The sequence below is a fragment of the Seriola dumerili genome, unplaced genomic scaffold, assembly GCF_002260705.1.
Source record: "Seriola dumerili isolate Sdu_G_001 unplaced genomic scaffold, Sdu_1.0 BDQW01001299.1, whole genome shotgun sequence".
NCBI classification, from domain to species: Eukaryota; Metazoa; Chordata; class Actinopteri; order Carangiformes; family Carangidae; genus Seriola; species Seriola dumerili.
Window position 1 is genome coordinate 1,466,355 of NW_019175554.1, and position 14,354 is coordinate 1,480,708.

At 37.9% G+C, this 14,354-nt stretch overlaps 1 protein-coding gene across 1 annotated transcript in view; it reads left to right on the top strand.

The window, feature by feature from the left end:
* The window catches only part of gpc5 (glypican 5), a 123,228-nt gene that overhangs the window by 95,474 nt on the left and 13,400 nt on the right, over positions 1 to 14,354 (top strand). The gene's annotated exons all lie outside the window — the stretch shown is intronic.

Genomic DNA, 14,354 nt, shown 5'->3' on the forward strand with positions numbered 1-14,354 from the left:
CCAAAACAACACAAAATCATTCAGTTGTGAGGGCCAGGTTCCAGATATCATCATTGCCACGTTCATTAACTTTGTATCCTGAGATTGGACTAGATGTATGCAGACAGCCAAGTGCAGGGACCGAAGACAGGGGGTTTTGTGTAAATAATGATACGTCATCTGCAAATAAGGCTATCATATGCTGAATCCCTCCTTCCACTAGGGGCAATACTGAGTGAAAACACACCTGGGGACAGTGTGTCTCCCTGCCCTGTCCCTCTTCTGAGCTTAAAAGTGACTGAGCAATGGCCACTAATTCTGATTCTTGACCCAGGGTTGTAATAAAAAATGGTTTCATTGTAAGTGTCATGTCTTGTTTTCCTCCAAACATGACACTTAGAATTGAAGCCAAACCCTTCAATCTTGGTTTCATCAGATCAGAGAATCTTGTTTCTCATAGTCTGAGAGTCCTTTAGGTGCTTTTTTGCAAAGTTTTACTGAGGAGAGGCTTCCCGTCTGGCCACTCTATCATAAGGCCCAGATCGGCGGGGTGCTGCAGTGATGGGTATCCTTCTTGGCGTTTCTCCCATCTTGACCCTGGATCTCTAGAGCTCAGCAAGAGTGACCAGCAGGTTCTTGTTCACCTCTAAAGCAGCGGATTTCTAAAATTCTGTTTTCACTTTGTCATTATGGGATATTGAGTATTTTTTTTTGCTTACAGGCCAGTATCCAATACATAGTTCTTTTGACTTCTTCTGAATTACAGTTATAATAGCTTCAGACCGCGGCCCTGGTGGATATTCCTCTTGTAGTGCATAATTGTATGTTTCACATAAGACTGGGAATGAGTCCAATTATTAATGTCTCATAATATTCTCCCTGAAACCCGTCAATTGTTTTTTTTTTTTAAGTTGAAGGATGGTTTGTTTTATTTCTGTCTCTGTGATAGGCCTAACCAGTTCCTAGTTCTCTGAATTTTCTGTCTTTTTCTCAAGATCCTGACTTTGATCAGGTAAGCAATTAAGCTGTTGGATTTTTGATACAAGCACTCTACGATCCTGTTCAGTCTTGACTTCCATCTTTGGTGGTTTCTGCAGGGTCTCTGCAGATTAAGTCTTTCACACTGAAAGACTGTACTGATCATATCCTGGCCTTCACGGCTTAGATTATTACCTCTAAGTCTGTTCTGGAGATCCACCTCTTAGTGTAGCAAGTACCGACTTGCTCACTCATGTCTCATCCCTTTATCTTCATATGAGCTAATTCTCTCCTCTGCTTTGGTCTTTCTTTGTTTTTCATAATTTGGACTTTTAAATCATCTACAGAAAGTTTTCACTTATCTGAAGAGGTCTTGGACTGATTTATTCTTTTATTAATCTCACCTCGTATTTCAGAGAGATCCATGTGCAGCTCAAATTAGCTTTAGTTTGGCTGGCTGAGCTTGGTGACCTTCCATTCTCCACATCCATTCTTACATTGTCCTGTTTACTCGAACTTCTGCTATGTCTACTGGACAAGCTCAGTTTATGATACTGCTCTGTAACACCGAGTATAAATCAAGATGTCAGCTCAAAAAGTAAACTTTCAGGCGGAGCCTCGCTTTTATGCTGTTGCTTCTGTCTTGGTGTCACTGGAAGCCCCTTTTCATTCAATTTGACATGCATACAAACCACACAGCACTACTTACTTCAGTGAAACTTTAACTAGAGGAATTGGTTTGCATGTTATCCCCATTATCTTCTCCTGCTGCTACAAGTGATGTAGATACTTTATCAATCCTTTTCAGGCATTCCAAATTCAGGCATCCAGCAATTTACATGACTCATATAAAACCCACTACACACCAATTATAAAAACAAAAAGTACAATATAAGAAGGTAAAAAGCAGAATGAAAAGTAGGCATAAATGACTGGTTAGCACAACATGCAAATGTAATGTAATGTGCAGAGAAATAGAGCTGTCTCTATTAAAGCATATGTGCAATGGATATATATAGAACAATGCAAATACATGTTGTGCCCAGGGCTCAGCAGGTAAGCATTTGTTAACCAGCCAGTCAGTTTCACTCAGTTTCCCCCTCACTATCGCTGGGAGGAGTTATACAGCCGTATGGCCTGGGGGACAAAAGACTTCCTAAGTCTATTTGTTGAGGACTGGGACAGCAGTCTGCTGCTGACCAACCTCCTCTGCCTGGTGAATGAATGGGTCGTACAGTAACTGGCACTGCAAACTACTCTGAACAAATTGGAGCTTTCTAATGGATTGGGTGCTTGTTGTATGAAAAGTGACTCCTAAGTATTTGTAAAAGACTACAGTCTTTATGCGGCTAGATGTTGTCAATAGCAAGCCAGGCAAAATTAAATTGCCAGCATGTTGTGGGGATACATTAAATTCATAGTATAGTCACGTGCATGATGGCCTGATGGGAAGCAATAGGACTGTGCAATCAGAAAAGACTGGAAATGCTTTATCAGTTTAGGTTTTGATGAAGAATAATTGTAGGTTTCAGCCTTAATAGTGCACCATATTGTCAACTGAGTAAACAGAATACCCAGGAGCTGAGCAGCCCAGCTGAGTAGGAGCCTTATTAAAGCAAACAGTTTAACTGTCTTTTGTGCTTCTTCTTGGAGCAGGCAAAAATGTTTTCCATCTCAGGCCAAAATTCATATTTTCATTTGAATGCCTCAAATGAATGAATGATTGCACAGTAAAAGCCACACATGCCAAAACTGAAGCAGTTGGCACACATAGAACATTTTTTTTGTGGCTTCTGCAATAGGTTTTCTTTATTACTTTTCAATTAACTTTGAGGGGTTGAGGTTGTGCCTAACAATGTGAGAGGCATAAAACATTTTAGAAATAGCCAATCCCTTTTTTTCCTAGAGACCTGAATTACAGACTTCTGTATTAGTTTACATGTGTCAACCTCTGCCAAAGCCACATGAGGAAAAACAAATGCTCTGGGTGCTTTTATATTCTGTGTAAACCTGTTAATAGGGTCAGTTTTTGCAAACTGTTAAATGGTTTCAGCTTGTTTGCTGCCAAAGAACGATGAACATTTACTCACCAGTAATTGTTCCATCAAAACACAAGAGGCTAATGTTCTGACTTAAACACACACTGAAGTTGAGTAAAAAAAAATAAATATACGATCCGAATTGTTGGCTGTCAGAACTGTATATTCATTGTTGAAATGTATTTATTCAGTGGAACTGAGTAAATTTTTTTTTTTTTCATCGCTCAAGTCGCCAAAACGCCTGTAGAGTAATCAAAGTAATGCCTCAGTGACCTCAACATTTTGCCTGAAATTGATTTCATTGCTCCTTACAAACACATTTTTTGCAAAGAGAGAGTGAAATAAAGGCGAAAGTTAATATTGTGGGTTTAGAGCAATTAAATTCTCCATCAAGACTCGTATTGAAAGTATCTCTCCAACTGCTTTTTGAATTTTACAGAAAGCAGCCTTGACATTGCCGCTGTTATGTATTTCCTGGACGTAGCCTTCTGCCAGTAAATGAATGGAAGACTTCCTGTTGATTTTATGAGTAATGTTTCACAAAGTTTAGAAAATAACATCCAAATTCAACAGGAAAGATTATTAAATTATATGTAAAGCATCTTAAATTTTCTCCTAAGCCTGCCTCACTCTGTGAATAAATAACTGTTGACTGTTTTAAAGAAAAGTCTTAATGTTTTTACTTAAAAACTATAAAACAATAATTAAATAAAAACCTAAAATGAGTTCAAATTGTATGGATGAATTTATTGTAATATTGTATTTTAGTGATATTTCTCTATGCTGAATTGGAAAGTTTTCAATCCATGCATTCAAATCCTCAAAGACAGACACATACAGATGCAATCCTCCACAAGATGTGTCTTTTAAACTTTCTAGCCCCTATAAAATTCGTTGGATTATTCAAAATATATCCAGAAAAAGCAGCTATGTTAGTGCTGTCACACAGTTATTTAAATCACATTCATCTATCAGTATTTTTTTTTTTTGATGAATCAATAGAAATATATGAGTCAACTACAAACAGAACTCATTCTACTGTGTATATATCATGACATTTATTGCCCCAAAGTGGAATAAATCTAATGAATGTGTATTGTAGGTTATTATTTTAATCTGCACCTGTGCGTCTGATATTGATGGTCAATAAAAGTATGTCTTTCATACTAAAAAAATGACACTATATTCAGTAAGTTGTAATATGTTATTTGGTAACAGCTGAGTGCTTCCTGTCTCACAGTAACAGAGATCTTAATGACATCATGCATCTAATCCAGTTATTACATTTCAGTTGAGAGTAAACAACTTGGAGTTGGATTACTAAAATGATGAAATTTCTAAAATGACAATATAATGGCAATTAGCTTTTATCATAACTGTAATGGGCCTCCTCAGTCTCTGCTACATTTCAGTGAGTGCCAACTTTCCTGTTGTTTAACTTGTCTTTGACCACTGGTAAGTCAAAGATGATGCAACTTGCAAAATTAACGTAGGTGTTACTGTGTGAGTGTGCGACTACAGTATATGTATAGTTTGTGCACTAAATAATAATATTAGCCCACAGTATTGTAGCAGAGAGGCTGATCTGCAATCTAAAAACAAAACAAATTCAACTCAACTGTTCACATTAAGATTATGACAATTTGTAGTTTAATTGTGTTGAACCCTGTGAGAACATGTGCTTGAGCATTTCCTCCACACTTAGAAGAATTATTGGTTATCATGTGCTTAAAGACTGGCCGAATAAACTCAAGATTTTAAGTTGATTACAGATGAAAATGAAGTTGTTTTGACAGTTTTTGTTGCTGTAATAAAATGAAGTTATGGTTGTACTTATCATTGCAAATCATACATTTTCCTGCAGCCCTCAAAATGTGAGTTAACTTGGATTGCATCATTGTACATTTTCTCTCTTTGAAGAGCCAGTTCTGCATTTAACATGAAGAACTTTGAGCTGTAGCTGCTCTTGTTGAAGCTACTTGCGTGCATGGTTACGCCCAATGACTTTATTACGATGGGGATCAAGACCAGGTTTTTTAAAGAAGGGGTTGGACTAAGGCATGTTTAAATAATGAGGGAAGAAACCCGGAGACTATAGGGTTATTTATAATGGAGAGGATGGTGGGACCTAGTGTTTGAAATACCTCCTTTAGGAGAGGTGTGGGAATAGTGTCAAGTTGGCAGGATGAGGATTTCATTTGAGTTATGGTTTTGGTGAGAGCATGATGGCACATAGAAATTGCTTTTACCAGATAAGAATCTTTCTTTATGAGGAAGACATGAGGTGCAGGAGGCTCAGTGCATGTTGTGTCGGAAAGTCAGATCTACCTCAGGGCTAGAGTGTGCTCCATGTAATTTCAAAGGTTTTAATGCCACGATGGCCTACAGTACTGGACTTTCTCTCTCTCTCTCTCTCTCTCTCTCTCTCTCTCCCAATGTGTGAGTCATAAAAATTAAATATGTTGACATTATCAGCAGGGTTGGATTCAGCTGGATTGGGAGGAAGGAGATTGAGATGTCACTCCATCCCACTACAAGATAATCTGTACTGACCTTCTGCCGCTTTGGTCCCAAAACATGTTTGAGTCAGCTCAGACTCTAAAGCCAAAAGAGGCTACAGCAGTGCTGAAATTGGGAGAAATGACATGATCGTTTTTGTGTATGTAATAGAAGAAAATATGACTTTTTTTTAAGTTGAAAGCAACACATCTGTTATTGACCTAAAATAATAAAAAAAATAGTAAAGTAAGCATGAGAAATGTGTAGGATTAGCAACAAATGTAGTGGTTGTGAAGTGGTTGTGTCATTGTCCCTCTGGAGCAACGTATTCCTGTTTGAGCAGGATCTGAGAGGATGGACATCCATTATCTCCGGTGCCGTGGAGGTAGAGAGAGAGGATTATCTGACTCCTGCAGGTTGAGCTGGCATCCCACAGTTTGCAGACATCAAGATCCATCTCCTAACTGTCGATCAGAGTCTGGCGCGTGTCTCCATTAGTACCTTGTGGCAGATGTTTTCCATCCACCATCCATCGCTTAGTGTCACACATCCTTAATTGGGCATGGTAATTATCCAATCACACAATATTAAGTGTCCTATTTGTGGAAATGTGGTTGCAGAAAATGAATAGTTATTGATTAGCAACACTGACATTCTACTTACTCCTTTTCGCACATTAGCCTAGCATTGATTGCTGGCAGCACTTCCTGTGTGCAATACTGAGAATCGACCGGATTCCTAATGTGCGGTCCAGGCTTGACCATTAGAACCATCCATTATCACGCTTGCCATCCACAGGCTTGTCACTAAGGCCTGGTGGGAAATTGGCAAGCAGACATGATTGTGACTGTGAGGCAGAAGCAGATTTAGGTTCTCTAGTTTCTGTCAGCGAAGCTATTGCATAATTAATTGACTATAGCCTATACTGTGTGGATTTGTTGCAGCGTAGAATATGTATGAATGTTGTTTTATGCGTGTGAGTTTTGTTTTTGAATCAGACACAATATGTGCCATTTTCATTATGCATTAAGCTTGTGGATTAAGCTTCACCCTCAAAGTGTTGTGCTTTTTTTGTTGTGTGTCTTGTGTAATGTTTCCCGCTTACTTTACATTTGCTGTTTCTTAGGTTATCACTTGAAAATAAATTGAAAAATTGATCTCTAACCTACATAGAATATTTATACGTCTCATCCTTGGGCTTCATATGGATTTGCACTGGTCATGGCTGGATTAACCTTTTGGGGGCCCAAGGGCAGAAGAAATTTTTTGTTGAGCCCCTTATGAATCCTCACCCACCCTCTGTGCGCACAGCAGATAATATATGACAGCTTCATTAGACTTCATTATACCTATTCCCCATGCTGTAATATTACTATCTGGCTGCAGGTTTTCTTTGTATAATTCGGCTTTTGGAAATTTGATTACAGTTGTAATTCTGTAATCTGTAACAGCAAGTACCCTTTAAAACCCAGTATTCTTGGGGCAGCAAAAAGTGCTTCAGCAGATATTTTGTCAGGATTACATCAGGAAAGCAAGTGGTGAATCTGTGCACAGGGCAACCTAAGAAATTTAAATTGTTCTAATAGAGCAGTCAGTCAATAATCAGCCTTCTCCCATCTAAATGGAGGTGTGCAGTCTGTTTCTTTGAAATATTTAACATTATTCAACGATAAAAGAAAATGTGTTATAGAGGCATTTTTGATGCACAGTAATTGTGACAAATACATTATGTTTCCTGTTTCACAATAAAAGCCACTCTGTTTTGCTAGTTGGGTGTTTTTTAAAGTGAAACAGCAGCAGTAGGAAAATGTTGGGTTTGCATTACCTGAGATACGGCTGTGGAAGAATAACTGATACCAGTGAGCTCAAATGAAAAACTGTAATGTTGAATTTACATGTTTCATTGTTTCCTGTGAGTCCTTTGTGCATGTGGAGGCAATTTGAATCCAGCGTGGGGATACTGCACCTGTCCACTAACAATGAAAACCACCTGAAAGAAAGGAAATTACAGAATGTGACTCACAATGGTTGATAGTCAGTCATTTCAACAACTTTGTTCTACCTTGATCATGATAGATGCAAGTAAAACGCATCAAAGTATTTTCCTGTTCTCATTTTACTACTGAGGACAATCATTTTTTAATGGATTTTTCCTTTAGAATGTCAAAACACATTTACTAACAAAATTTATATCAATTGAATCTATCATCTATCATTTTATTTTTCTCCCTCACATGTTGCCATCAAATGCTTGCATTGCTGGCTGCTTCCCATTCTATCCCCTTCAGTGGCCCTCTGTCTAAATAGAGAACCATTCAGCTGTGTGCAGCCTGATTTCATTGCTTACACCGGTTGTCCACACAAGCAATCTCTTCATGTTCTGCATTTATGGGTAACCTGGGCTTGCTTGGGGTCCAAAGTTTTGGAGAGATCTATCATCGTAACACAGGTAGGCAGTTTAATAACGCTGCTGTGGACTCCTGAGAAAAGCCAGGCATTTATTTAATGTAACATGGACTATGTTGGGGGGCTGACAGATGGCCCAGGAAGGAAAAATTATGTCCTGTTTCCTCTACCTGCTGAATTCATATAGGACAGCAGCCTGGGAAGGAATGTATTGCCTTAAACTCTGTAAGGATTCAAATGTAAATGAAGACTTCAACTCCTCATTTCTTTATGTAGGCCTACATTTTTGGAAATATGATAACCATTATAGGATTACAAACTGTCCAAAATGCATTGCTCCCAACCCTCTACTTAATGAATTTTGATTTGTAGCTATATTCAGTATCCACATTTTTCCTCATCATTTTGTTTAAAAACAGCAATGGCCTCCTGTAAAATCTGATGCAATCCAATACAACATCTCAGCCATAAATTCTACCGCTACAGAGAAAATAATTCTCACTTTTAATCGACACTGTCACAAAGTTATTCACTGAACTATATGTAAAGGTTACTGAGGTTGTAGTTTGCAATGCTGTTGAACTGCACTGCAACATATTGAGAGGTGTTCCTGGTGTTTTCTTGACTCCCATTTACAAAGAATATTAGAGAATATTAACATTTCACAATACCGTGCAGTACAACATGACCAACCTCAGTAATAAACATAGTTGAATTGACACCTCTCGGAAACTTTTTAAAAAAAAAAGGTGACCATTATAAGTTTCGTAAGGGTAGGAAATGTTTTTCCACATAGTAAAATACTCAGTTATCTTATATTAGCACAGAAAATGTCCTTAAATTGAAAGCTCTAGCTTGAAATGATCAAGGCCACCTATCCTTGCAACAAATCAGTGATTTGGATGAATACTGTTCAACACATGAATTTCCTCAATCATAAAATGCTCAAGCCCTTTAGTTGCAACATACTGTTGCAGTCCTGTTTGACATTCATTGTGGGATCTCTTTACAATCTCTCCGCTGTATTGCATTGAGTGAATTATGCTTTGCACTCTAACATTCTCCAAATATTCAAGTAAAAATATCACGGTCAGAGTCCTCATGCAGTGTGCACAGTCCGTAATAATAACAGTAGTTGAATTACTATGAATGTCAAACACTTTAGAAACATACTATCCTGCAAACAGGGAATATCTAAAATCATACTTTAGTTCAAGCAGCACCAGATTCATCTTTATAGAGCATATTCATTAATAAAACAGGAGGCTTTAAAAAAGAAATTGTGTCCTCTGCAACTCAGTGCTTCCCAAAACAGCAAAGGTGTTTATGCTTTGCTTTGCTTATAAATATTTCAAATGAAATTACAAAGGCCTTTCAACACAAATCTTCATCCTGATATACAAAGATCGAACAAAACAAAGTTTAAGCACTCAGAGTTGCTGTGACATTTCATTGCATTTAGTGTTCTCAGATATTTTGGTGATATGTTTGGATCTTATGCATAAAATATACTGCGTGTTGGCAAGGTCCACAGAGCATTTGTCAAGATTTACAGAGTGTTGCTCCAGCATACTTGCTTCCTCTGTGTGCTGGCGGTGTACACCACTTCACATTGATGCTCCTTATTGCGTGGAAAGTTTGCTGTGGCAAGAAGCCCGCTTGTAAATCATGCATATTGGATGAGACATGCAGCAGATGAGCCTGGGCCCTCCAGTCAGGCCTAGCATTAATTAAATATCAATTGGCCCTGCTTCCGTACCTCATTTCATGCCACATTCACACCTTGTCTGGGCTTGTTGAGGAAAAGTTAAAATGAAAGTTGTGGCCTTGAAGCATCATACAATTCGTAGCACTGTTCAGCTCGAGCATCTTGGTCCTAACAATATGAATTCTGACTTGATTTCTACAGGGAGTGCACAAGAAAACTTCACAGTTGGAATGAAACATACACACAGGAAAATTTTCCACCGGAGGGGAGAAAATATGGGATATGATTGCAGCTGATTGCTCGTTTATAGCTTCAATCTGTTGATAACATGAAAAATTGCATGAGATGGTTAAAATGGTCTTTGATATAAAAGATTATATCATTACATTGAGAGAATAATCTGACATGTAGTTTATATGCCCCACTGAACATTTACATTTTAAAAGAATTCATGTGCATAGATGTTTAGTGATGAAATATTAGCACCCTGTCATAAACTGTGGCTGTATGTTGCCCCAAGGTTTCTTATATTTTATACCATGCTCAGAGATAGAGATAGATCTACATGATGGCTGAATATATGCAGAGGTTGCAGATTTAAAATGTAACATTATGTTGGAGAAGTGTCACCTGCGAATAGCCCACACATTTCTTCATACAGTAGAGCTATTAATGCCTGGATCATGAAATCAATCATATCAACATAATTACAGTTAATTGCAGTATCCTCGTAATCACACAGATCAAAGTATTCTTGCCTCTGTGCTGATCTTCCACTAAAATTTATCAGACCTCCACAGATTCTGTTGATCTATTTCTCTGGTACCTTTATCTTATCTATCTTATCTTATCTACAGCAGAATTAAATTGTCAATATAAATGATCATTTAAAACAGTGTTTCTCAAAGACAAGAAAAAAATGATGCTGTTTTCTTTCTTTTTTTTCTTTTTTTTTTTGTTCTTTTCACCTTATCTAGAATTGTCATGTGTAACTTCTGTGGCAAAATATACTCTAGGTTTTTAAATGATTCCCCACCTTCACAGCAAGACTACTTCAGCAAGTCAGCTCTAATGCATCAAAATATTTCCCAGACAAGAACTAAATGGTGTTTTCATATGTTCCTTGTTTCAGATTTTCAAAACTCAGATTTCTTATCAGTGTATGTAATGCATTTTGAAAAAAATCTCTCTATATGAGCTCATCTGGGAGATTTTGAGGATATTGCAAGTTCACAAAGATGACCTTTACAATGGCGTTGACTTCTAAAAGAAGAAAGAAAAGAAGAAGAAAAAAGACCATACTGCACCCAGTTCTTAATCATAATTAGCTAAATTTAAAAAAAGAGATGAGGAACTTTCAAAGATGTAAAAGTCTGACCTTTCTAGATTTTTAATTTTTCAAATCAGTGTTTTAAGCTGGTTTAGTAGCAAAAAAAGTAAAATTAACTCAATAAATAATTGAAATAGTGTGTTAAAAACATGAGACTAGTTTGCTTCACAGAGCTTTAAAAACTGCTGGTATACTAATACATGAAAGGGATTTTGGAAATTCACCATGTAGCAATGTTGACTTCTTCAGACTGAAACATTGTATTTTATGTATCATATGTATCATATAAACAAGACATATACAGTATATCTGACCAGCCTTTGAATCAAGCATATTCAGCAGAGTTGCTGCTCTCTTCACTGACGTTTCATAGAAAGTCAGCAGCACTGTTCACCTTGGAGTCCCTTTGATGATGTCTCAGGGATTCCCCTAATCCTCAGAGGGTAGGGTGGAGGGCACTCTCTCCCTGCTGAGGGGATGAAGCCACTTAATGGATCACAAAGTTAATCAACCGCAGGGAGAGCCTGACTGAACTGAAGGAATAGGTTGAACTATTAGACTGGAGTCCCCCGGCACACACACACACACACACACACACACACACACTCTCTCTCTCCCTCTCTCTCTCTCTCTCTCTCTCTCTCTTTCTCTCACTCTCACTCTCTCTCTTACTATACTCTACTACTTTTAAGTAAAGCCTGCAAGGCCAGTGGAATATAGAAAAAGAAATTATTTATAACCACTGATTCTAGTATTTTTTATTTTTTAAGTATCACCACAGAAGATATACTATATTCAGTTCTATTAAAAAACTGACAAACAAAAGGGCCTTTGGCCTCCATACTTCATTCACTGCAGCTTCACAGTGTCTTATGCTGATAGACAGTGACCCTGTAGGCACTCCATGCAAGTTGTATGCACTTGGTGATCAAGGGTCTGCAGGCTTATGGTGTTGCAGAGTAGCAGTGCTAAGACAAGAAATGCAATTCAAGTAAATACTTATTTGTATTCAAAGCTGTAGGATTTGCATATAATTGCCATAATAGTAGCTTAAAATCTGTCCTATCAAGCATGAAATTTGTTACTCTATAAAAAAGAAACCATCGGACCAACATGGCCTCTTCTTTTCGTCTATATTTATTTATTTACTTATTTTTGCATGCTTTAGTATCAAACATCATGGCTGCATTTGTCTTTTGCAGGTTCTCTCATTATCAATTGAGTCATACATGCGACTTCCTCATTGAGGCGGTTCACACAGGAAAAATGGCGCTGCAACTGTGGTTTCCAACAACCATGAAGAATCAGTGAGTGTTTTGAGCCTTCTGACCTCAGGGGGCAGAAATGAGCCCATTACAGTTTGGTGCACAACAGTGAGGCAGAGAAGATGCCAGAATATTAAAACTGGATGGAGACCCCTGTCCTTCTGTAAAAGACCCCCTGTAAGGTCATCTGTCCCAAGGCCAAGCAAGCAGCGTATTACAACCCATTGTTAGTAATTATGTCGGGAGCAATTAGATGACATAGTATAGAGCGTACAAAGTAGTAAGTCCATGTTAGAAGGATGTTGGGATGGATGGATGGGTTGAACAAAAAAGGAGGACTTTGAGGAGTGTGATTTTGTTAAGTGCAAAAGACTTCCACATCTTTGCTATGGTCAGTAGTGCCTGTGATGCATCAGAATTAGTGATGATTCTGGTTTGTTTTTCAAGACCAGAACTTTTTTGTGAGATGGCCAACAATAAGTAGTTGTTCTTTTGTTTCTTGAAAGTTAAAATTAAAAAAAAAAAATTGTTCATATCATTCTCCTCTAAAACATCTCGATGGTGTGAATAGTCCTTGAAGTTCCAGCAGGTCTGTTTTTACTTACAGTCTTTTCGCTTTTCTTTTGGCTCTTTAGTAATGTCATTATTCTTGTGAATAATCTTAGTAAATGCTAGTGAGGAAGGTCCAAGCCAAACAAAACTTTCTTTCTTTCTTTCTTTCTTTCTTTCTTTCTTTCTTTCTTTCTTCCTTTCTTTCTTTCTTTCTTTCTTTCTTTCTTTCTTTCTTTCTCTCTCTCTCTCTCTCTCTCTCTCTCTCTCTCTCTCTCTCTCTCTCTCTCTCTCTCTATGACAATGGAGAATCACTTACAATGTCCCACCCACACCCGAGAACCTGAAGCAGTGAACATTTTAACAGAATGCACTACAAGCCTCACCCAAAGGGTGCACCACCCACAGACATCAACACAAAAACTCCACATTACGCAGCAGGCGAACCTCCAGAGCACCGCATCAAAGGGCTGTTGTGGCTGTTATTGTTCCACAACGGCCAAATTGGCATGTATTGTAGAATTGACTGTACCATGGTAAGATGGTGTTGAAGAAACTTATGAGAGTTAAAAGACCAATTATGCTGAAATGCAACTGAAGCTGCTCAGAAGTTCAAGTTTTTTTATTGTAGAAGTGGGATGCAGCTGATTCGTTGCTACGTCTACGACCAGTCTATTGAAGAAGTCAAGTCAAGTCCTTGTCAAATGCAGCAGACAAAAGTAGAAACTGGCTTTGGATTAAAAGGAAGATCAACAACTGGGCTGTACCTGGGATGCTTGGCATCACTATTGAGCCCTCTGGAGATGTCGTGAGCTATTCAACAAAATGTCAAGGAAGTGAGGTAGCTCTACTCTACTCAAATGAATTCAGCACTTGTTTTTTCATGACTACTGAGGACAAACATACAAATATTTAGGAAGAGATTTTCTTTTTCTTTTTTTTCTTTCTTTTTTTTTTAAGAAGTACAAACTGAAATTTATTTCCCCTAAATACATTTTAAATGCAGTGTTCAAAATTGTGAACATCAACGTTTCCTCTCGTATTGATTTACCTATCACCAATGAATCCCTCAGATTAGCCATGTGAAGGAGAACATGCAGACTCAAACAAAGCTCTAGCTGCTTTGTAACCTCCTTGGTGCTGAGCAGCTTGTACGAGATCTTCATCTTCAGTGAGGCGAGCTGTTATCAGTGGCCTAATCACCCATAAGCGATTCCACAGCTGGTCTGATGAATTTGGGCCAAGCCTTTTGGTGTGTGATCCCAGGGAATAATGCTCAGAGCTGCCTCTGTTTATCTAAAGGTTAATGGAAGGTTAATAAGAGAGGGAACAGTGCAAATTCAAAAACCTCATTATGCAAATAGTGTTTTCTGAAAAGAGTAATATCTGGTTGTGATGTGGTCATGCTAATTAGCAGATTGTCTTTAGAATGGTTAAAACAGAGGCACCTTTGAGATATAATGTGAAGAAAAGATTTCATTATTTATGAAGCTGACATGAGCTGATTACTCAAACTGTGAAATAATTCTTGATCTAGGTGTTTCATTAAAACCTGTCGAACTAATAATGAACCCCATCGCTTAGCAATATCCTCCTATTTT